Here is a 25,324-nt window from a genome sequence, read left to right on the forward strand (position 1 = left end):
AGTTCACACGCCAGGAGGATTCACATTTCTGAGAAGTTGCTTCCCAGGTAGTGAGTAAAACCAGTGTCTAACAAACAGGACAAGAATGATCAAAATATCTGTGCTGGAGACTCCATCATCAATGTGATTAAGTACAATCACTTATGCAGTTTGTCTACAGTATTAGTCTCTCAAATATGAATAGGGTAAATAGACAAGGTTTTTTCCCTTGGATGGAGGAGTTCAGTTTAGGGTGAGAGGGGAAAGATTTAAAAGTGTCCTAAGGGGCAACGCTTTCACACAGATGTTAGTGCGTGTATGGAATGAGCTGCCAGAGGAAATGGTGGAGGCTGGTACAATTACAACATTTAAAAGGCATCTGGATGGGTACATGAATAGGAAGGATTTAGAGGGATATGGAACAAATGCTGGCAAATGGGACAAGATTAACTTAGGATATCTGGTTGGGATGGACAAGTTGGACCTAAGGGTCTGTTTCCATGCTATACATTTCTATGACTTTGTTTTAAACACTTCAAAATGTTCATACCATTTGATATAGTTATATCAAATTTAATATATTTTTATATTATGATTGAATTCTACTTTATTGCACAAAGTAATCCTGCTAGGCATCACACGTGAAACAAAATTCATTTTAACAAGAAATGGAAGTGACCACAGCAGGCATTCATAGGCATGTTTTCCTTGATGTCCGTTTCTAAATGAAGGCTTCTTGTGCAGTAATTTCAACCAATCCTCTCGTGTGCTATTTTGGCTGTGGCTATTACTGAATAACAGTAGTTCACCATAGGCTGTTTCTATGGCATGAATCCTGCCTGTTTGACACGGAGTTTCAGTGCACTGTCTTTGCTGCAGAGCCAATAGCTGCCTTCTCTGCAGGTGTAGTTTTGTTCGGTTTCTGTCTTGAGAAACTAGAGGTGCAACTTCTGGCTTTGCTGGAAAGACACTTGTCTTCAGTTATCAGTGATGTCATCAAGATGGCAGCAAAGTAGTCTCCTGAGCCAGGCCTCATCTGCTCTGACTGCCTTTCTTTTTTCTTTATATTTCTCTTTTCTTTTCTTTTTCCCCTTTCTCTTTTTCTTTACTTGGTTCTTGTCCTTAGCTCGGATGACATTGGTGGTAGTGAGGGAACCCAACATGGATGTTGTGGTGATAGTGAGTGAGCCCAGAGCAGACTCGACTGAGCCGTTACTTACTTTTCCAGGGTGAGCATGGGACTAGGTATGGGAATTGGTGGAGGTGACGTCGGCAAGATAGGCCCAGCAGCAAAAGGTGGCGACTTTGTTGATTGGGTCTGGTGCTGGCAGCAGTAAAATGATGGCAGAAAGTTATCACAGTGATATCAAAGTGGGCCCAGTGGTGTGAGATGTGACTCTGATGTTGGTGCGTCCAGTGCAGGCAGCGACAGAAGAGAATCGGTCCAGCAGTGAAAAATGGCGCCCGGAGAGTGGAGACTTCAGTGTTGGTTGAGTCCAATGTTGACGGTGGTGAAACAGTGGAGGAGGGAGGGAAGCGCAGGTGTTGTAGATGAGCTGGCTCATGACTGACAGAATCTCTTTGTTACATCTTTCAATACTTTGTCTTCTTCTTAAAGTATCCACAATAGTGCCAGATCGTGGTGACAATGGAAATGTTTTTCACTATATTTTACTGTTTTTCTCACCGTAAAATACACGTAACAATAAAATCAATCATATTCCCTTGGAATTTGTTAGTTGTAAACAAAGTGCAAAGGGCAAAGTCAACCATTAGGCTCGGCAAACCTTCACGTACCACTATCCTTGATCACTTACCTTCAATGGAGGCAAAAAATGCAGTCAATTTAACAGTTTTCCATGATAGATTACCAAATATAATTACTGGCTACCATCCATTCTGTGGAACACTCCCAAACCTGAAAAACTTAGATATAAGATGGCCATTGCAATAATACATCTCAGGCCAAGTAATGTTTCTTTAATCCGAGTACAGGAATATTCATATTTTGTTATTTAACATAATCAGCTGAAGCACCATATACGTGCTGTGTATTGGTATATTTTTTGTTTTATTTTGGTACTGATCCCCTGTCAGATAAAGGGGCTAGAAATTGGATCATGCTAGAACATGGTGCTAATGCGACTGCAGAAAATTGGTCTGCCAACTTTATTTTGTTAATTAATAGCAAGCTGTAGGCCCCAGTCATGGGAAAGGAGCTGGCCAAGGTTCTGAATAGAGCTGAGTGATGGTCCCCACCCAAAGCCATTTAAGGTAAGTGGGAAAACAAGATAATAAATGCCTGAAGGAACTGACAGAAACGTGAACATAATCTTCCATAAATGATGGCACTTCAGCGCCAAAGATTTTTTTTATCATTTCATGGGTCTGGGTGTTGAGGATAAGGTCAGCGTTTGATGCCCATTCTGAATTGCCCTTGAACTGAGTGTATTGCAGAACCACTTCACGACTGAGAGTTGACCACATTGTTGTATATCTGGGGTCCTGTGGCGTTGAGTAAAAATGGCAGCTTCTTTTGCTTAAAGGAAAGATGGGCTTTTAGAATAATTGATAGTTTCATAGTCACTACTACTGAGACTGGTTTTCAATTCTAGAATTATTGATATAACTTGCTCTAGCAGTTGGGGTAAGATTTGAACCCATATCGTTTGAGCAGTAGTCTGGGCCTCTAGATTACTAGTCTAGTGAAATTACCACTATACCACCGTCGTTTATTTCCTAGTGAAAGGTTCTTAACAGACATTGGTTATCTAAAAACATATTTTAGAGAGCACTGTCTGTGATATTATAGTTGAAACTTTATTGCTGGAACAGCACAGCAGGTCAGGCAGCATCCAGGGAACAGGAGATTCGACGTTTCGGGCACAGGCCCTTCTTCAGGAATGAGCAGAGAGTGTTCAGCAAGATAAAAGGTAGGGAGGAGGGACTTGGAGGAGGGGCGTTGGAAATGTGATAGGTGGAAAGAGGTCAAGGTGAGGGTGATAGGTCGGAGTAGGATGGAGGCGGACAGGTCAAGAAGAAGACTGCAGGTCAGGAAGGCGGTGCCGGGCTGGAGGGATTCGGCTGAGACAAGGTGGGGGGAGGGGGGATGAAGAAACTGGTGAAGTCCAAGTTCATCCCCTGTGGTTGGAGGGTTCCCAGTCGGAAGATAAGACGCTCTTCCTCCGACCGTGATATTATACCCTTGCTCATTAAATATGCTCATTAAATGGGTACAAATGTGAATTAATTTCCTAGGAAATTGACATAAGTGGAGGAGTTCTTCTGTTGATTTCAACACTCAGCCAAGCAAACAGTCCAAAACATCAAATAACCATCTTTTCTTGATAAACTAGGGCTTGGAGTGGAACTAGGCTGGAGGCTACAAATGTGAGAAGGATCAATATCAGGCGATCAACCTTTTCCCTTGCATCTCGTAAAGAAAGATAGAGAGGACTGAAATGAAAATTCAAGTGATTGAAAAAGGAATAAATTGCTAAGCGATGTCAGGCTTAAATCCCACTCCATTGCTCCAGGGCACATTGCACCTCACAGTGAAAACAAATTAAATCAGTTTACCTCCTTTGCTCCATTAATGTTTAAAAGAAACATTGCCCAGCTTCATGAATGATTTCTGTTGCTTTCACTGCTCACTCAATTCATACTGCCTTACATCCTTTGCTTTAGAAAGATAAATTTGTGTAGTAGTTTCTGTTTGAAAAGAATCTCCTGGTTTTCTCCTCCTAATGGTGACTGTTTCATAATATGTAGTATTCCTCCTGTCCATTTATGAAACATGGGAGTGTTGCTGAACAAAGAGACTCAGAGGTGCAGGTACCTTTAAAGTGAAGTCACAGGTAGACAGGTTTGTGAAGAAGGCATTTTGTATGCTGATCGTCACTGATCAGTGTATTGAGTGTAGGAATTGGGAGGTAATGATGCAGCTCTACAGGACATTGGTGAGCCACTTTTGGGATACTGCATTCAGTTCTGGTCTCCCTGCTATCGGAAAGATGTTGTGTAACTTGAAAGGGTTCAGAAAATATTTACCAGGATTTTGCTAGGATTGGAGGGTTTGAGCTATAGGACAAGGCTGAATAGATTAGATTACATTACATTACAGTGTGGAAACAGGCCCTTCGGCCCAACAGGTCCACACCGACCCGCCGAAGCGCAACCCACCCATACCCCTGCATTTACCCCTTACCTAACACTACGGGCAATTTAGCATGGCCAATTCACCTGACCTGCACATCTTTGGATAGTGGGAGGAAACCGGAGCACCCGGAGGAAACCCACGCAGACACAGGGAGAATGTGCAAACTCCACACAGTTGCTTGCGGCGGGTACTGGACCTGGGTCTCAGGCTCTGTGAGGCAGCAGTGCTAACCACTGTGCCACCGTGCCGCCCACTTTGGGGCTATTTTCCCCAACGGATGCTGAGGGGAAAATAGAGGTCTATAAATTCATGAGGGACATGGATAAGATGAATAGCCAAGGTATTTTTTCCGGGGTAGGGGAATCCAAAACTGGAAGGCATGGGTTTAAGATGAGAGGGAAAAGATTTTTAAAGGATCCGAGGGGCAATGTTTTCATGCACAGATGATGCGTGTATGAAATGAGCCACGCAAGGATGTGGTGGAGGTAGGTAAAATTACAACATTTAAAAGGCATTAGGATATGGGCCAAATACCGGCAAATGGGACTAGATGAGATTAGGATATCTAGGACAAGTTGGACTGAAGGGTCAGTTTCTGTGTTGTAGAACTCTCTTATTTGAGAGCCTCGACAATAAAAGACACATATTTCTGTTACTTTTGCAAAGAAATTGAATAATTTCTTAATATATAAGCACTTATGATTTTGCCAAAATTAATAAGGTCACCAAATGATCTCAGTTGAGAGTCTGGAAAAGCACAGCTGGTCAGGCAACATTCAGGGAGCAGGAAAATCGATGGGGGGGGGGGGGGGGAGGCGGTGACAGCACTGCATTCTCTGAATTCAGCATCTATAGGTGCAGAGGAACTTTACTGGGATGGTGGTGGTGATGAAGGACTTGAATTGAATGGGACGATTTGGGAAGCTGGAATTGTTCTCAAAACAGTGAGAGATAAGATGTGGTTTCATAGTTGTCAAATTACGAAGGATTTTGGAGGAGTAAATAAAAGAAAAAAGCGTTGCCACACTTCGTAGGTTTAGTCAGCAGAAGACTCGCTAAGATTAGGGGTCAGTTTAGCTCAGTTGACTGGAGGGATGGTTTGCAAAGCAGTGTAATGCCAACATTCAGGTACAATTCCCATCACTTGCTGAGGTTCCCATGAAGGACTCTCTTTCTCAACCTCTCCTCTCACCTGAGATATGTTGAATCACCACCAGTCATCTCTGTCTAATGAGAGAGCTGCCCTACGATCTGGAAAGACTATGGTGATACAACAGCAGCAGTATTAAGTTTATTGGTCAGATAGCATGAAATGGGATACATATATATATTTTACACAGCTTGTTATTGTGATCTGAGTAGTTCAGTTATTTGGGTTAGCTGTAGTGTGATGCAGAATGACACCAGAGAAGTGCAAATTCACTCCATGTACTGTACTGACTGAGAGTTCATGGAAGCCTACCTCAATATTTTTCCCTGCTCTTTCTGAGTAGTAAACCTTGAACTATGTATAATCAAATGTCTCTCTTTAATGGAAAGAGATACCTATGCAGACCAAAGGCTAATTTATCTAACTATACTTTGATCTGAAAAGCGCTGCTTATGGGCAGTACAAGCAGATTCAACAGTTTTTAAAACAAAGTTATTGAAGAGGAGAAAACTTTTGGTGTAGAAAGAGCAGAGGAATGAAGCTAATTAGAAAACTCTTGTCAAAGAACTGTCACAGGCACAGAGTTTTTGTGCTGCACACACTGTGAAAATATTAGCTTGATGTTAAGCAGTTGAATCAAATGTGGAATTTTAAGTGTAAGACCAATCAACAAACCTTTGATTTCTATATAAGATTTCACCTCCAAATGCTGATCAAGGCTTTTTTAATTACTTCATGTCATAAACCCAGTAAATCTTCACTCAGAGCAGCAGATTCTTAGATGAATGTTATATTGACTTTTTTAAGAATCCAAAAATTGTGCCAAAATATTTGGTTTTTGCTTTGACTTGTTGAATAAAATTTGAGATGGAGACTAAAGCACTAATTTCCCAAGAGTTTCATCTGCATTCTGATTCAAGCGTAACTTTTTTTTTAACATTTGGCTGCTTTAGCAAATAATGAGAGGATGACACTTCATTATAAATTCTAAACTGTAATATAGATTGAACAATGGGATTGGTAAAATGTGGCATGAATTAAAGCAAGCACTAAAAAGAAAAGGTTACCTTGGCAACAAAAAGCAGTGACACCTCCAGATGTCAGCCATTTATAACGTACTCTGGTAGATTCAAAGCCCAAAGGTTTGGGATTGTGTTTAAAGTTATTTGGTCACTTTATGTTGTGTCTATAACTAAATATTGAGAAAGTGAAAAAAGGCACCATTTTTATGAATTCAGTTAACTGATGGTACAGGAGATACCAGACGTTTTGATGCTTTGCCACATAAGCTGTTTGACGCCAACATTATTGCCTCAGAGCAATTACATTACAGTTGATTTATGTGTACACTGCACTTTTATACTTTTACAGGCTTCTGAGTTTCCAGGCCAGTTATGCTCATTCTTTAGTGTAAAGTATGCCTGAGTCATTTAGTGATTGACAAGATTTTATTTTTAGCTATTAAAGGAGCTGCATCATTAGCAATCCTTCAATAAAGATGAAACCAGCCCTTCCTTAAGTCCACTTCAGTTTTATTATTGGATATATTTGATCTTCAAAAACACAACAAGAATTTGCAGGAATGTTGTACTCAGCAGCCTAGATAACATTTTTTAAGAGCTTGCATTTGTATAGCAACTTTCATGACCATAGGATTTCCCAAAGCATTTTATGTTAAATTAAGTGCTTTTGACAGTTAATCGTTATTAAATGCAGGAAAAATGCCATCCAATTTGCACACAGCAAGGTCCCACAAACAATAATACATAATAATCTGATTTTTTTTGTTTTGATTTAGTAGTTAAAAGTCAAGGATGACTCCTGCCCTTTTTTCAAAGTCACACTTTGGAATTTTTTGTATCCATTTTCCTTGGTTTAACATCTCATTTGATTCAAACATTTCCAACAGTGCAGCACTCTTTTTGTATTATAATGGAGTATCAGCCTCAATTGTTGCACTCAAGTCCTAGAGTGGACTTCAGTCCCTTAACCTCTTGTGCTACAAACGTAGGTGCCTAGCACCCATTACTTTGTATTTCAGCATATGTTTATATCATGTTCCCCTGGTTGATATTTTACTGTACTCATGAGCTAATTTATTTTTAAGTCAGGTTTCAAGGTAAGCAGGAGTAAATCTTTCCATACAACACTGGTTTCTCTCAGTATGTCTCTCCATCCCCCTCAACTTCAAATGTGACCTATACATCCATACTGCATGATTCTTTGAAGTGATTGATCAGCCACTAATTGAAAAAAAGGATGGTCAGCAGCTCACCGGGCAATTAGGAACAGGCATATCAGTGTTACTCACATACCAAGTTTGGTTAGATATTTTATAAACTACTATCTTGGTGTTCATTGATATTCTGGATTAGGGTATCATTAATGTTTGAATCAATAATTGCTATTCATGCCCCTCCAGAATATTGGTGAGAACTGCAGTTGGTATGATTTTAATGACACACTGAGAGACAGAGTTAGAATTGTGGTTCAGTCTTTCCATTTTCCTCTTGGCCTCTATCTTGCTATTGACTTGTTTTGGGTTCTACAGTCGCCTTGCTGCATCAAGCCAAATGATCAGTAAACAAGTCTGCCCTTATCCATCTGTCTGCTGCTAGAGATACTATTAAAATAACATTACTATCTTACTATAATATATCTCCATCAATTAATTGTGGTCAGACAACACTGAGTATTAGGGATTGTGTCATTTATTAGGCTACAGATTTAACTCTGCAGTTCTAGAAGGATTAGCCAGCAGGGAATGTAATGAATTAAGATGCCAATTTTGGAATTAGAATTATCTTCTCTTTTCTACATTGCCACTTTTGCCATTTCCAAAATTTTTAATGGTGCTCCTCCCACAGATCATTAATCTATATGCCACCGTCCATGCTGGATATATACATGTTGATCGTTTGTAAAAGTTTTCTTATCAACCCATTCAAGGATGTTATGAAATAAAATTGAACCAGAGCCTTCTGACTCTGAGGCAGGGACACTACTACTGTACCACAACAGCCGCCCTCATGTGTTGGTGCTGAATGAGAAAATATAATGAGATTCAGCTGGGACAATCTCAAAGGATTCACACTTTCTGTGCTGCTCCTCCGATAGAGTATTCATCTATTCTGTAAGGGTAATGGGTTAGGTCCTATAGGACAGAGCTGAGGAAGAGTTTCCTCATTTAGTGATGAGCCTGTGGAATCCTCTGCCACAGGAAAGTGTTGAGATTAAAACATTGAACACTTTCAAAACAGATATAGGTATAGTTCTTGGGATTAAAGGGATCCAAGGAAAGCGGGAACAGGGTACTGAGTAGGATGATCAGCCATTATCCTACTGAATGGTAGACCAGGTGCAAAGGGCCGAATGGCCTACTCCTGTTTTCCATTTGCAACCATAGACTAATGTTGAAGGCATGCAAGAACATTCAGAGATACTTCTTGCAATATTCTGCATGAAGTCAAGCCTCTACTTTATATGATAATTTTCCTGACCGCAGCATGTGCCAAGTAGATGATAAGATGTAGGAGCAGAATTAAACCATCCTGCTCATTGAGTCTTCTCCGCTATCCACCATGGCTATTATTTTTTTTCAACCCATTCCTCTGCTTTCTCCCCATAACCCTTGATCCCCTTACTAATCAAGAATCTATCTCTGTCTTAAATACACTCAATGGCTTGGCTTCCATAGCCTTCTGTGGCAGTGAATTCCACGGATAATATCTTCCTCATCTCAGTTCTAAAGGATCATCCTTTCACTCTGAGGCTGTGCTGTCAAGTCTTAGTTTTTCCTACTAATAGGCACATCTTCTCCATATCCACACTATCCAGGCATTTCACTATTCTGTAAGTTTCAACCAGATTCCCACACCCCTCTCCATCGAGTACACACAATGCTGCAGTGCTCCAGTGAAGCTCAGCGCAAGCTGGAAGGACAGCACCTCATTTTCCGCTTGAGGACCCTGCAGCCTTCCGTTCAGCAACTTCAGGGCTTGAGCTCTCCCATGACCCTACCTCACCCCCCAGGTCCTGTTATCACATAGTCTGCTATTACACACTATCCATTGTTAGCCACTAATAGCTATTCACCCTCCCAAGCTGATCATTATCCACTCCTTTGTCTGCCCAACTGTTTCTCTCTCTTTAAGCTATATCCTAACTTATCATGTACTCTTTACCCCCTCCCCCACCCTATATTCTGCATATAAACCAACATTTTCCTAGCTGCCATCAGTTCTGAGGAAGTGTCATTCAACCCAAAATGTTAACTCTGATTTCTGTCCACAGATGTCACCAGACCTGCTGAGCTTCTCCAGCAATTTCTGTTTTTGTCTCTGATTTACAGCATCTGCGGTTTCTTTTGGTTTTTTTTTATCATTCTTGTAAACCTCCTTTGGACCCCCTCCAATCCAGCACATCCATCCTTGGATACAGGATGCAAATCTGCTCACAATATTTTAAATGTGGTCTGGCTGGAGCCTCAGCAGTATATCTCTGCTCTTCTATTCTAGCCCTCTTGAAATGAATGCTAACATTCCATTCACCTTCCTGACTGCCAACTGAACCTGCATGTTTACCTTAAGAGAATCCTAAACTAGGACTGCCAACTCCTTTTATGCTTCAGATTTCCAAAGTCTTTCCCCATTTAAAAAAAAAAGTCTATGCCTCTATTCTTCCTACTAAAGTGCATAACCTCTCACTTTCCCGCATTGTATAGCAAGTACTTGTAAGCTATGAAGATGGCAGACATTGACCCAGACAATTGGGAAGCATTTGCCAACATCTGAGACCTCTAGAGATTGACTGATTGGAGGGAGATTAGAAGGAAGTGGAGGGGTGGGGTGGGGGGTGAAGAGAAACAAACTTGAGCAGGGCTAGAGAAAACAGAGGGCAGAGAATCCTGCATGTTCTCAGTTCCCTGCCTCAGCTGCAGCCAGTGTAAAGACTGCAATGCCAGCGTGGGGCTCCTGAGCTACACCAGGTGACACTTTGCAGAGTTGACCACCAAGGTGCAAACTATCGTCTCCTGAGACAGAAGGTTACCCAAGAAAGACAGCATGTCTTGGATTCATCAATGACTAGTCCATTTGTCAAGAATAGATTAAAAACTAATTTTAATGCCCATTCATATTTATTTAGTATCTGTATTAAAAATGCATGAAACAGCCAAAAAAAGATATATTCATATTCATATTTTATAATCATGTGACTGGACTTAGCAACATTCCTTCGAGAAATATTTTCAGATACCAAAATTAACTGGATATTTAAATCTCCTAGATCTCCTCAACTGTTCTGGAGTGGTAATTGTTGTGTTTTAAAGTGCCACGGTAAAAGATTGTCTTCAATAAAAATCTCAGTATGAAAGAATTCTAAGTCACTCAATTCCTGTAAGAAGAGTTAATGGCTCCAATTAAGCACAGAGATGGGTCATATACAGTTGCCTTCCTACAATGTAAGTCTTTGTCTCAATGGTAACTGCTTTCCCTTGTCCCAGAAGGAGACTTGGTTATGACTCCCACAATGCTGAACTCAAATTGTGTTTAAACTGTACAGTTTCAAAATAGTAGTCACTTAAAAGGTCAACACAGCATCTACAAATTTTTCTGATGATATCAACACTTCTAACTCAAACCTATGAATGTGCAGTCTCTGGTCTGTAAATGCAGCCAAAGCACTTAATTTGTGCTCTCTGCAAGTGAACAAATCAAAACAGCAAAGCAGAAATTAAATTTTAGCAATATTCCTCATAGAGCTTTCAAAAGAACTTAAAAGGGAAGAAACTTAGTCTTCCTTTCCTGTAATTTTCTAGGTGGTACCTGATCAAAAGTTTGCCAAATTTGGGTCCATAAATCCAATCTGTCTCCCTTACCAACTAATGTAATTGTATCCTCAGTTGATCTTTAATGAAGCAATAAGTATTTTGTTATTTTCAGCCAGATATTTATTGCTTTATCAGATGCAACAAACTGTTACCTCAAATGACCTGCATTCGCTTTCCACATCATGAAACCAATCATTGCATGATGCAATGGCTGCTTCAATTTTTGGGATCAACAAATTTGGTAGATGAATGCCCACAGCGCAGAATTACATTGCCTTTAATTAAGCATTGAAGGGCTTCTGTGTAAAAGCCAATGCTTTTTCTGATTTTAAACAAGCAGGTTTGCCACATTCTAAGTGATAATATTCTGTCCTAATAAGGTCACTGGCTGGCAATTTCCCTTGTGCAAAATAAATAAGCAACAGAGTTAAGGCTTGCAGCTTACTTAGGTTGAACTAATCAATTTTATCTCTACTTCCCAAATTCTCTGTTTAAAATTATGTAATTTATTTTTGTCACTTAATCCCAACTGTAAAATAATAAGGTTGAGTTGAAATATGCTCAATGTCCTGGCTGAACCTAATTTCATTCTCATTCTACACCAACAGGTGCTCATCCAGCATGGAACATAAAGAATCACCAGGAGTAGAAAATAAGACTTTCTTTTCTTATCCAGAATCTTGAGTGTTTTACCCAGTGACAAAAGTGATATTTTTTCACTGAGCCTAGGTTTGGATTCTTTTTGATCTAACCCCCAGAGTGGCATGGTGGCTTAGTGGTTAGCACTGCTGCCTCACAGTGCCAAGGATCGATTTCTCCCTTGGGCCACTGTCTCTGTGGAGTTTGCACATTCTCCCCACATCTGCATGGGTTTCCTCCAGATGCTCCAATTTCCTTCTACAGTACAAAGATGTGCAGTTTAGGTGGATTGACCATTCTAAATTGCCCATAGTGTCCAGATTTGTGCAGACTAGGTGAATTAGCCATGGGAAAAGCAGGGCTCCAGGGATGGGCAAGGTGGTGGGTCTGAGTGGGATGCTGTTCAGAGTGGATTGGATGTGCTTAATGGTCTGTTTCCGCACTGTAGGGATTCTAAGATTCTCTGACCAACTCAGAAGCTCACTTTTCAAGAATTTGTAATCAGTAAAAGTATTTCTTACAACAATTTACTAAACTTTATGACACAATGAGGCAAAATGCATCATCACATCATGAAACCAATCATTGCGTGATGCACCAAAGACAACACAACACCAGATTGGCACATGTTGTTTCACTATCAAGTGAAACCTGAAGAGTGAGAAAAAAGGGGGACAAAAAAGCCATAGCACTCTTGCCTCTCAGGCAGAACATTGTGGGTTCAAGCCTAAGTCCAGAACTTGGACATAAAAATCCAGCATGACACTCTGGTACTGTACAAGGGAGTGCTATGATATCAGAGGTACCATCTGTTAAGTTGAGGTTTCATCTGGTTTCTTGAGTAAATAAAGAGACCTCGTTGTACTTTTTTAAAGTAGTATAGAGATGTTATCCTTTGTGTCTCAATCAATATTACTTAAACAAATTATCAAAGAAAGCTTGTCTTCTGCAAATTAATGTTTTCCCCATTAAAATCGTGACCATGCTGCATTAGATGTTAAATTGTTGTGTTGCCATCATCTTACCAGACGTGAATTGGTTTCAACTAGTGAACATAATTGTATTAGTTTCAAAATGATTATGGCAAAGGATAAGCCTTCCACAAAAGTTAAAGTTTTAAATTAGAGTAAGGCAAATCTTAATGGTATGAGACAAAACTTTCAAAAGTTGATTGGAGAAGACTGTTTGCAGATGAAAGCCTCCCACTTGTCGGACTCCTTTGAAGAATGTGATGACTAGAGTTCAGAGGCATTATGTTCCTGTTAGAGTGAAGGGTAAGGCTGGTAAGATTAAGGAACAATGAATGAATAAAGATATTGAGGTTTTAGTCAAGAATAAAAGAATCTTATTTTAAATACAGACAACTTGGTTCAAATGATTCTCTTAATCAATATAAAGACTGCAAGTGCATTCTTAAGAAAGAAATCAGGAAGACGAAGAGAGGATATGAGATAGCATTGGCAGATAACGTTAAGGATGATCCAAAGAGATTCTACAAATGCGTTAAGAACAAAAGGGTAACTAGAAAAGAGGTAGGACCCCTTAAAGATCAAGGAGGTCATCTTTGTGTTGAATCCCAGGAGATGGGAGAGATGCAAAATGAATATTTTGTCAGTTTTTACTGTGGAGAAATAAATGGAGGCTAGAGAACACAGAAATAAATTATAATGTTTTAAAAACAGTTCACATTACAGAATAGGAAGTTATTAGAGAATATAAAGGGGGATAAATCTCCAGGATCTGATCCAATGTATCCCAGAATGTTGTGGGAAGTAAGGGAGGAAACTGCGAGTCCCCTTGCAGAGATGTTTGCATCATCTATAACTATAGGTGAGGTGTCTGATGATTGGACAGTGGCTAATGTTGTTTAAAAGGGGCTGTAAGAAGAAACTGGGGAAGGCTAGACCTGAGAGTCTGACTTCAGTTGTGGGTAAATTGTTGGAGGTTTTTTTAAAAGATAGGATTTATGGACATTTAGAGAGGGAAAAATTGATTAGGAATAGTCAGCATGGTTTTGTGCGAGGAAAATTCTGCACCTCAAACTTGATTTTCTTGAGAAAGTTACCAGAAAGGTTTACTTGGATTTTAGTAAAGTCTTCAACAAGGTTCCACATGGTAAACTAATTAGTAAGGAGACAGTGAGGTCTGCAGATGCTGGAGATCAGAGTTGAGAGTATGATGATGGAAAAGCACAGTAGATCAGGCAGCATCCGTGGAGCAGGAAAATTGACGTTTTGGACCGGAGCCCTTCATCAGGAATGAGGCCCCATTCCTGATGAAGGGCTTTTGCCCGAAATGTCGAGTTTCCTGCTCCTCTGATGCTGCCTGACCTGCTGTGCTTTTCTAGCAACACACACTCAACTCAGGCTAATTAGTAAGGTTAAGTCACATCGGATTCAGGGCAACCTTGCCAAATGGCTTAATGGCAGGAGACAAAGTGGTGGTGAAGGGTTACTTTTCAGATTGTCACCAGCAGTGTTCCACAGTGTTCCTCTTTTGCTTGTCATATAAATGATTTCGATGAAAATATATAAGGCATGGTTAGTAAGTTGGCAGATGACACCAAAATTGATGGCACAGTACTTAGTGAAGAAAGTTTTCTAAGATTACAGAGGGATCTTGATCAAATGGGTCAATGGGCTGGAAAATGGCGGTTGGAGTTCAGTCTGGATAAATGCGAGGTATTGCATTTTTGTACAACAAACGAGGGTAGGCTTATACAATTAATGCACTTTCCTCATTCCTGAAGAAGGGCTTATGCCTGAAACATCGATTCTCCTGTTCCCTGGATGCTGCCTGACCTGCTGCGCTGTTCCAGCAACACATTTTCAGCTCTGATCTCCAGCATCTGCAGACCTCACTTTCTCTGGCAGAGCCTTGACTAGTTTTGTAGGACAGAGGGACCTAGGGGCTCGGGTACTGCATGTGTCATATATAGATAGGGCGGTTAAAACGGTGTTTAGCATACTTGCCTTCATTGTTCAGTCCTTTGAGTATAGGAGTTGTGAAGTCATGTTTTAAGGTTGTGCAGGATATTGAGGCCTCTTCTGAGCTGGAAGGGATTTATCAGGATGTTGCTGTGTATGAAAATTTTCAGTTATAAAGAGAGGTTGGGATTTTTTCACTGGAGCATTAGGAGGCTGAGAGGAGACTGTATAGAAGTTTTGTAAAATAATGAGTATAGATAGAGTTAATGATAGTTGTCTTTTCCCTAGGATGGGGGATTTCAAGACTAGGGATCACCTTTTTAAGGTGAGAGGAGAGAGATTTTAAAAAGGCATGAGGGGCGATTGTTTTTACAGAGGGTGGTTTGTGTGTGGAATGAACTTCCTGGGGAAGTGGCAAATGTGGATACAATTACAATGTTTAAAAGATATTTGGATAACTGCATGAATTAGAAATGTTTGGAGGGAAATGGGCTAGGAGTGGGCAGGTAGCACTAGTTTAGTTTGGGATTATGTTTGGCATGGACTGGTTGGACCGAAAGGGTTTGTTTCCATGCTATATGACTATGACTCTATATGCACTGGAATTTTAAAAAAATGAGGTGGGACCTCATAGAAACCTATAAAATTCTAACAGGACTAGAAAGGATAAATGCAGGAAGGATTTTCCTGATGACCAGGAATCCAGAATCAGGAGTCACAGTTTAAGGATATGAGGTAGGCCATTTTGAATTGGGATGTGGAGAAATGTCTTCACCCAGAGAGTGATAAGGCTATGGTTCCTTGTCTGGTTTTGACAAGACTTCTCTATATTTAAACTCTAGCCCCTAGTAAGAAAGGCCAAAATCCTATTTGTCTCCTCAATTATTCACTGCACCTGCATATTAACCTTGACTGCTTCATCCATAAGAACACCCAGATCATCCTCCTGCACATTTTTGGAATTTTTATTTAAATTTTATTTACTTCCTACCAAAGTGCATGACTTCAACTTTCTTACATTAAACTCCATTGCCAGGTTTTTTTGTCCACACACTCAACCTGTTTGTATCCCCTTTCAGGTTACTTGCATTTTCATCACAAAATGCCCTTCCACCTAATGTTACATTCTTCACCTTTTTCCAACTAGTTCATATAAATACTAAATATTTGACAGCCTAGAACTGATCCTTGTGGAACTCCACTGGTTATACCTTTCCAACCTGAAAAAGGCACATTAATCCCAACCAGTCATTAATGAGTCCTCAATTCATACTAGCATATTACCCCATTTGCTCTTATTTTGTTCAATAACCTTTTATGTGGCTCTTCATCAAATGCCCATAAGAAATTCAAATACAATGCATCTACCAGTTGTTCTTTATCATCTCTCCTTGAGATATCCTCAAAGCACATTACCAAATTTTTTTAAACATGATTTCCCGTTCACAAAACTATATTGACTTTGTTCAATTGTTGAGCTTTTTTAAATGTTCTATTTCTTCCTTATTGGGAACAGCTACAGTCCATTAATAACAGATACTCAGTTTATTAGTGTCACAAAGCTGGTCCCTTTTTTCAAAAAGCTGTTCCTTTTCTCAAGGATATTGTGTCCTTAGTTTTTTTTTTCAGAGGGGTCATAAACCAGCTCCTGGTGCCAATTAGACTGGTTTGGTACAGAGATTAAAGGGTATTGAGAGGCATTTTTGTTTATATGTAAACACATCAGACTTCAGGTCAAAGTGGTCATGTTTTAAAAGTGACCTGTATAATGAAAGGGGAGTGGTCAGCTCTCTAGCTGAGCAGTTCAGTCCAGAACTAGTAAGTAGTTCAGCTGTGTGCAAAACTCACTCACTCTTTCTGACCTTCTAACTTCAACCTGTAAGCATTTGTTCCTTTTTTTTAAACTGTGGTTTAAGGAGGTTTGCTTATTGGGCCTGTTGTGTCTATTCGGAACAGCATAATTAAGTCTAATTTGGAGAGACTGAGATCTGTAGGGGTTGTTTATTCTGTTCTTTGTGTTTCATTGTGTAATTTTGTAAATAGATTTTTGTCTGTGTTAAAACCTAGTAGTCAACCTAGGTAACTTACCCTGAGAAATTTTCGCTGTACACTTGCCAAAACAAATTGCAAAGTTATGGTCTGGGCTGCCTGCTTAAGAATACTTTGAGTGGTCTGGCCTAGTCCATAACACTGGCCTGTAATTTCCTGCTTTCTCTCTTCTCCTTCAAGAGGTGTTGAATAGAGGTGGCATATTAGTGGTTTTAAAATCTAATGGGATCTTTCCAGAATCTAGTGAGTTCTGGAATGTTTTTGCAATGTCTCCACTATCTCTGTGGCCACTTTGTTTAAAACCTTGGCCTTTAGATATTGGAAAATTGTCTTTGGTGTAGTTAGTTTGTCAAAAATTTTGTCTCTCATGATCAAGGCTATGACAAGACCTTTCTTCCCATTAGCATTTTGCTTATCTGATATCTTTAGGATGCTTATAGTCTCCTACACCATGAAAATGAACGCAAAATATTGGTTTACATTATCTGCCATTTTACTGTTCCCCATACTCAATTCCTCTGTCGCGTCCTTCCAGGTTCCTACACCTATTTTAGTTACTGTCTTCCTTTTTATACACCCAAGGAAATTTTTGTTTGTTTTTATATTTCTTGCCAGTTTACTTCTTTAATCATTTTTCTCCCTCTTTATTAACTATGAGATCTCTTATTAATCCTGTTTCATTACAATGGACGAAATCTAAAACTGTCTGTTCCCAGGTAGTTTGGTCAACAAATTGCTTGAAGATATAATTACACCTGCCCATCTGATTTATTCAGTCAATACGCAAATTAAAATCACTTATCACAATCGTAGTTCCCTTCTTACATGTCTCCATTATTTCCTGATTTGTACCTTGTCCTAGATTGAGGCAACTTTTTGGAGGCCCTTAGAAATTTCCCAGCTGTGACTTCTTTCCCTTATGATTACTCATTTCAACCCAAAATGATTCCACAATCTGCACCAATATCTGCACTCATCATAGCACTGATAACTACCTATATTAACAATGTTACCCATCTCCTTTACCTTTTTGCCTGTCTTTCTAAAACGTTGAATGCTCTTGAATATTGAGCTCCCATTCCTAGTCACCCTGCAGCCACATTTCTGTAACGGCTATCAAGTCAATAAGTTTAATTTCAATTCCTCATTTATTTCTGTTTGTGCTGTCAACTCTTATTACAAATGTTGCTTAAGAGCCTTAAGTTTTGACTTTATCAATATTGCTTATCCTGGCTCTAATTTCTGCTGCACTCTTCTACTTATTTTCTTCTTTTTCTTGCACTTTGATTATTGCTCACCTCTTCATTACCTCTGCTCTTTTGACACTTTGATTTTTTAAGCTTCAATTGAAGCCTCCAACACCTCACATTCCTGGTTATATGATTCACCAGGACACTGGGATTGGCCTGATTGAAATGAAGCCCATCCCTTTACTTAGTGCCCATGAATCAAAACCCATTTCTCCCACATTAATCTTTGCCACATATTTAGCTCTCTAATCTTATTGTCCCTTTGCCAATTTGCACATGTCTCAGGTAGTAATTCTGAGATTATTACCTTTTCAATTTATCCTCCAGCTGCTTGGAATTTTAAAAATTCATTCATGGTTGAGGGCATCACTGGCTAGGCCACCATTTATTGTTCATCCCTAATTCAAAAGTGAATTTCCTAACTGTCATCTTCATTTGTAATAGCATCTTCTGATTTAAGCTGCTTAGCCAATCGAGACTCAGAAGAAATACCCACAAATCACCTATCTATTTTCCTGTGGTGTTGTACTTCACCTCTGACAAGTTGGGAGAGGTTAAAGGGACCATCTGCCACTGGTTTGTATTACCCATTGCCACTGCCCTTCTCACACAAGTCTGCTCTCCTAGTGATATTGACCGGCTGTGTACACTCCCCACCGTTTTGTAAAACAGACAGCATACTGAGGAGCTTCATCGGCAACTTTTTTTTCCAATCATCAATAGACTGTCTCTGCTCAAGGCAATATATAGTTGGTCTCCTTTGCTCATGTCATATCTCTTTCAACTTCATGAATGAGAAAATCATGTCAATTAATGATCTTCTAGTTCTGAAACTACACTGGCGTTCAGGGTAGACATGTTTGACCACTATCTGCAGTTTGACAAGGGCATAGCAAACAAATGATTTTCCCGCAGTGCTCAACAAGTGATGGTCAATAGTAGTTACTATGGCTATGGTCACCCTTGATCTTGTACAGGGTCACAAACTTTAGATCAAGCAAGTCCTGAGGCACTGCCACTTACCTCCAGCATTGTCAGAAAAGTTCATGGTGCTGCAGGATTGCCAGTTCCCCTGCTTGCTGTGGTCAGGCAATATAATGCCAAATAGACCATGTTGTCAGGAAAGATTATTGTACGCAAGATATGTGCACAAGAATGCCCCTTTTTGATGAACAGAAAATGTTCAATGGTATTTTGTCAAAGAAAAGAACATGTGCTTCTGGTGTTCTGGTCAACATTCATCCTTCAATTGGCATTTCAATCAGCTGGTTTATTGCTTGTGGGATCTGCTGTGTACATGTTGACTGCTGCCTTTGACCAATAAATTAATGTAAAAATAATCCATTGCAAACCTAACTTCTCATTGTTTTATGTCTTGCACCCTTCCAACTTAATGGCCTGAATTTTGGGTTATGGGATACCAGTTGTATTCCTTTATAAACTACTAGAACAAAGAAGAAAGTGTTTAAAATTAATGATGGATATGAAGATTTTATTTCTCTCCAAGGTACACAATAGCAAAGGTTGCAGGGGCTATGGGCCAAATGCAAGAAAATGGGACTAATTTAGTTTTGGGAAACTTGGTTGGCATCTGAGTTTGACCAAGGGTTTGTTTCCGTGCTGTAGACTCTGATTTTTTCCCCTAGACTGTAGGAGGCAGATGCATTGAATATTTTTTAAGGCAAAAGGTAAATAACCTTTTGACTCCTTTGTTAGTCAAGAATCTCTTTGGGGTAGAAAGGAATGTAAAGTTGAGGCCACAATCAGTTCAGCTATAATTGTAATGAACAAGCAGGAGGCATGGAAGAACACAGCAAGTCAGGCAGCATCAGAAGGTGGAGAAGTTGACGTTTCAGGTGTGACCCTTCAGGACTGAAGGGTTACACCTGAAACCTCAACATCTCTCCCCCGTGATGCTGCCTGGCTTACTATGTTCCTCCCTGCTTGTCTACCTTGGATTGCAGCATCTGCAGATTTTTTGACTATAATCTTAATGAACAGCAGTTAGGCTTGAAGGGCCAAATGGCCTACTCATCCTAATTTATGTGCTGATATAAACAAGCTGTTTGGTGGTAAAATTGCATCGTCCTTCCTGTAATATTACAAGGGATCAATCTCTACACTAGCAAACATTTTCATTGGCAGTGGGTCTTTCATTACAAATATCCCATCTTTTGGTTATATTTGAATAGGTTCTCTAAATAAAAAGAATGAGCATTCAACAAAATAGTTTGTTTTTTGAATCCAACTTAATGAAGGGCATGTAAACTGGTTTGGTATTTGATATGATGAATTAAAGTAGTGTTCAGACTAAGTCTATAAAGAAGATTAATACAAGCACGAATCAATAAGTAAGGCTGAATTCAGCAAAACAACTGCAAAATGATGCATGAATACAGCTGCTGAAGAAACTAATGAAAACCATGTATCAATAGACAGCATCCAAAGCTGAAGAGTAATGATATCAATGATAGAAAACAGCCTAGTGGCAGTGCAATAAAAATTGCCTCAATGTCTGCAATGAGGCAGTGAAAATGAAACTGTTAATCAGCATCGGACAAAAAGATAGGAGACGACAAACTGAGTGCTTGCTCTGCAGTTGGCAACTGAGGAGGTTAATGTCACTGGAACTTAGGAGTATCAGAAGATTGTGATTAATGACAAACAGTCCCTTTTATTTAACTGTCACCACAAAATGAAGCAGAAGACAATGTATCTGTATATACACAATTAGATTTGTTACTTAATTCCCATATTGGCTGCAGAGAAGGGGAGGAGAGTATTCGGATATAATTATAGAGGGGAAAAAGGGCAAAAGTTGACCCAATAACTAGTCAATCCTGTTCTGCTGTTTAAAACGATCAGTTGCTAGAAAATAGAATGGCTGGCTAATTTTTTGGGGTTCTTGTGGCATGATGGAAGTGTCCCTGCCTCTGAGCTAGGAGACATTGCTTCAAATCCCACCCGCTCCAGTGATGTGTAAATACATCTGGGCAGGTTCATCAATAATATCTTGGCTATCTTATTCAGCCAGCATAGGCACGATATAGTGAATGGCCGCTCTCTGTGCTGTAATTTTTCTGTGGTGATCTTCTATCACACATGCACTTCTTTTGTTTTATTCCTATAAATTCCCTTAGTATCAAAAATCAATTGATGGTATGGAAATTGCTCAGTGACCAAAAAAAAAATCCTCTAAGAATTCCAAAAATTCACAGCCCTCTAGGTGAAGAAATTTCTCCTCATCTGAGTTGAAGGGGTGGTCATATGATGAAAGGTTAGACAGGTTAGTCTTCATCAGTGGGCTTTTAGAAGAATGAGATGATCTCATTGAAACATGAGATCCTAAGATGGAATTGTCCTTATAGGAGAGATTAGAACTAAGAACATGCCAGAAATAGGGGGGCTTCTATTTAAAAGAGATGAGAATTCTTTTTTTTTTATGAAGGTGATTAATCTATGGATTCTCTTCCCCAGGGAGCAGTTGGAGCAGTTTGGGTCATTGCATATTTTTCAGGCAAAGTTGGATAGAGTTTTAACTGTACAAAGAAGTCAAATGGTATGGGGGATACGAGGGACAGTAGAGACTGCAGTAAGATCAGCTATGATCTTATCAAATGATGTAACAGGCTTAAGGGGCCAAATGGTCTACTTTTGTAGTTTGCATCTTATATCTGTCCTGAATGACTGAACCCTTAAGCACCCCTAAAAGCCCTATTTTTAGTTCTGCATCAAAAGAAAACAACCTCCCTTCATCTGTCCTGTCACAATAAGTAAGGGTTTTATTCAGTTGAATGTGATTGCCTCATTATTTTAAATTTGATAGAATATGGGCCTATTCACTCAATCCCTCCTTTAAGAACATTCTCATCCAAAAATCAGAATAAAGAACACAAGGGGTAAACGGTGTTCCTCAGCATTATCCTTCTGACTGAGTGGAAGGGCTGGTGTGGCCTGATTGATGTCTTGGTTCACCAACTGCCCCACCATGAGTATACACTCATTAACCACAGGGACTCAACAATGTGTAAATAGCTTTTGCAACCAATGTGAAATAGATTGTATCACATGTTGCCCCCTCAACTTTGAACTGGATTGAGAATTTGGCTTAATGAGCATTATTACGTTTCAGCTTGCCTGCAACTTGGGACGACTTATTGTCAGAGGTACAAATATCAATTGTGTTATTTTTAGCCAGACATATTTTACAAATAACCAAGTACAACTGAACTTGCTGTGAGCCACTATCAGAAATCGTCCTTGTACTTGAATACCAGTAAACCTTAATCCAAGTTGCCTCATGGAGAACATTGAGATAAAGATAAAATATACTGTGATAATTAACCATTCCAAAACATCCATTTCATATTTGTGCAGTGTGATTGATGCTCGCGCGCTATGTTCTCAGAAAAGCAATTAATCGCAAAACCTCATCATTTAAAATAGCCATTATGCAATGTTTGTCATGCACATATACTTCTCCTATAAATCTATTAAATGAGGCAAAAATTCACTTGGTGCATTAATAAATTCTGAGTGTTTACTTTTGCATCTGTCAAGGCATTAAATGGGGGAAGATGGTGATATTGTGGTAATGTCACTGGATAAGTAATCCAGAAGTCAAAGCTAGAGTTCTGGTGGTACAGGTTTGAGCCCCACTATGGCAGTGGATGGAATTTAAGTTAGTTCCATAAAATCTATAATTCAAAGCTACTCTTGATAATGGTTACCATGAAATTATTATGATTTGGAGATGCGGTGTTGGACTGGGGTGTACAAAGTTATAACCTGGTGTTATGTGATTTTTAACAATTGAAATTATTATCAATTGTTTAAAAACTCATCTGTTTTGCTGATGCCCTTTAAGGAAAGAGTATTCATAATGTGGCCAAGTAAGTTGATGATCAATCTATAAATCCTTTCAGCACATGTCAATGGCAGGCAGTGAAATCAGGAGAGATTCTTGATCAGCCATGAGATGGAAATAAAGTTGGAGTCTCCAGACACCATAGCTGCATTGCTCCAAACCACAACATAGACATAAAACTTTGTTACCATGTCAAACTCCCTGGAAAAACTGACATACCCCCACCATAAAGCCTTGAAAACAGATAAGGGAAGAGAAGATCCAAAGACAAAATTTATGATTATCACTTTTACCATTTAATCACTTGTTCGTTCCCATCACAGAGCTTTCAAATAATTGTATGTGGCTATGTCATTTGACTATACTGTTTCTAAGCATCTTCACTTCAGAATAAACAAAATATACTTTTCCTACTGTTTTCTTTTCATGTTACCTGTTTGTGTTGTTGTTATTTTCTTTTAGTTGCCAATAAAACCTGGCTTTAATCATTCAAGTTTTCTTCAAACTCAACCACATGCTATCTGTATCCCTCAATTCAGGCTGCAGTAGCAAGCTAATAAATGTTGCCATACTGTGTGTAAAGAATCTACCACATTTTATACCATTGTTGAACATTGGAGAAGTCAATGTCTTTGGAAAACCAACTTTACAGCTTCAGACTGAGCTCTCAGTGGATGACTATATTGAACTTTTCAGCAGCATCCAGCAATGACCTTTTACCATACTAAAGCACTTTTTAAACCTAGGAGCATGATAATTCCTCCTCCATAGATACTTAGGCTACAAAGTAACACACTTTATAAAAGTTGCATTGAGCCATGAGCATGTTTGAAGTTGATTATATTGTCGAATTATTTGATTGTCTTGGATTCCAGTGTAATTTTTATGCACAAGCATTTGATAGGCTTACCGTCACATTCTCCGCTCACTCATTTTTTTTTTTAAATAGCGGTGTGCCATACAGAATGTTTAATGATTCAGACTCATAATTTAATTCTTACCAGTAAGAGAAAACCATATTAAAAGCATTCTAGTATGGTTTAATACATTGTGGGATGATGACTAGTGTACTGTCAAAGCTGTCAGCCTTTTACTGTGCACAAAGCATCAAATGCAGCAAAGAACAAATTTACAGCCCAGGAACAGGCCCTTCGGCCATCCAAGCCTGAGCCAATCCAAATCCAAAAGCAGGTTGGCAGAGATAAAGAAAACCTGGCAGTGGAGGCAATTTTACTCGGGAGAAAAAAGTAAAATGCTAGAAGTGAGCAGCAGGTCATTAAACATCTGAAAGAGAGGGAATTTGTTAAAGGTATGACTTTTCATCATCAGGGCAGCACAATGGCTCAGTAGTTAGCACTGCAACCTCACAGCGCCAGAGACCCGAGTTCAAATCCAGTCTTGGGCAACTGTCTGTGTGGGGTTTGCACATTCTCCCCGTGTCATGCATGTGTTTCCTCCAGTGCTCCAAAGGGAACACAATTTAAATATATACATGTTAGATGAAATGGCCATGCTAAATTGCCCATAGAGTTCAGGGATGTGTAGCTTAGGCACATTGGTCAACGGTAAATGTAGAGTAATTGGGTAGGGGAATGGGTCTGGGTTGGATACCCTTTGGAGGGTTGGTGTGGACTTGTTGGGCTGAAGGGCCTGTTTCCTCACTGTAGGGATTTTACGATCAGCTTTTATAGCCTGCCTGTATTGACTTGGCAGATCGATGTAGACTGGGCCCTCGTTAGCAGTTTTGAAGGCACTAAAACCTGAGTAATTGTGAAGATAATACCAATTCTAATCATTCACAAGGCTCTACAAACCACCAGAGCTCATGGATTTTTCTTCTCCTTTCTATCAAGCTGGCAGATATTTGACACATTTTTGCTACAGTGCCAGGAATTGATCTGACCATTTGTCATCATGAAGGCAAAACTGTGGCTAAACCACTAGACATTTTACAGGAATGTTACACAGTACATTTTGCTGGCCTGACATCTTGTATAGTCCAATCTCAAAACTTACCGAAAGTTGCCATTTTCACCAACACCTATTCACATATTAAGCCTGAACCCATGGACCTACCTTAGCTTCTGGTACACTACCACCATGATTTTAAAGTGATAGTCCTCTGCAGCTTGCCCTGTCCGATGACTCTGACCACCTCCAGTCCTATGAACAGTCAAGTTCTCTGCTCTCCTCCAATCTTGTCTTTTTGGGCATCTCTGATATAGTTTGCTGCACCATTAGCCACCTAAACTCTGGAAATTTCTCCCTGAACATCTCCACTTCTCTCTTCAATTAAGATATTCCTCAGAACCTACCTCTTTGGTCAAGGTTTTGGTCACTAGTGCTAATTGTAAAGGATTTACAGCACTGAGACAAGTTATTCAGTAAAATTGTCTGTTTATACTCCACTTACCATCCATTCTCATCTGACTCAATTTGCATAACCCTCCGTTCCTTTCTTTTTCACTCTTATG

At 39.6% G+C, this 25,324-nt stretch overlaps 1 protein-coding gene across 3 annotated transcripts in view; it reads left to right on the plus strand.

The window, feature by feature from the left end:
• sgsm2 (small G protein signaling modulator 2) overlaps nucleotides 1–25,324 on the plus strand; it is a 216,565-nt gene that overhangs the window by 102,619 nt on the left and 88,622 nt on the right. The window lies entirely within an intron of this gene.

This window comes from Chiloscyllium plagiosum, unplaced genomic scaffold, assembly GCF_037043375.1.
Source record: "Chiloscyllium plagiosum isolate Xiang-an unplaced genomic scaffold, Cpla_swu_hap1 HiC_scaffold_31, whole genome shotgun sequence".
NCBI classification, from domain to species: Eukaryota; Metazoa; Chordata; class Chondrichthyes; order Orectolobiformes; family Hemiscylliidae; genus Chiloscyllium; species Chiloscyllium plagiosum.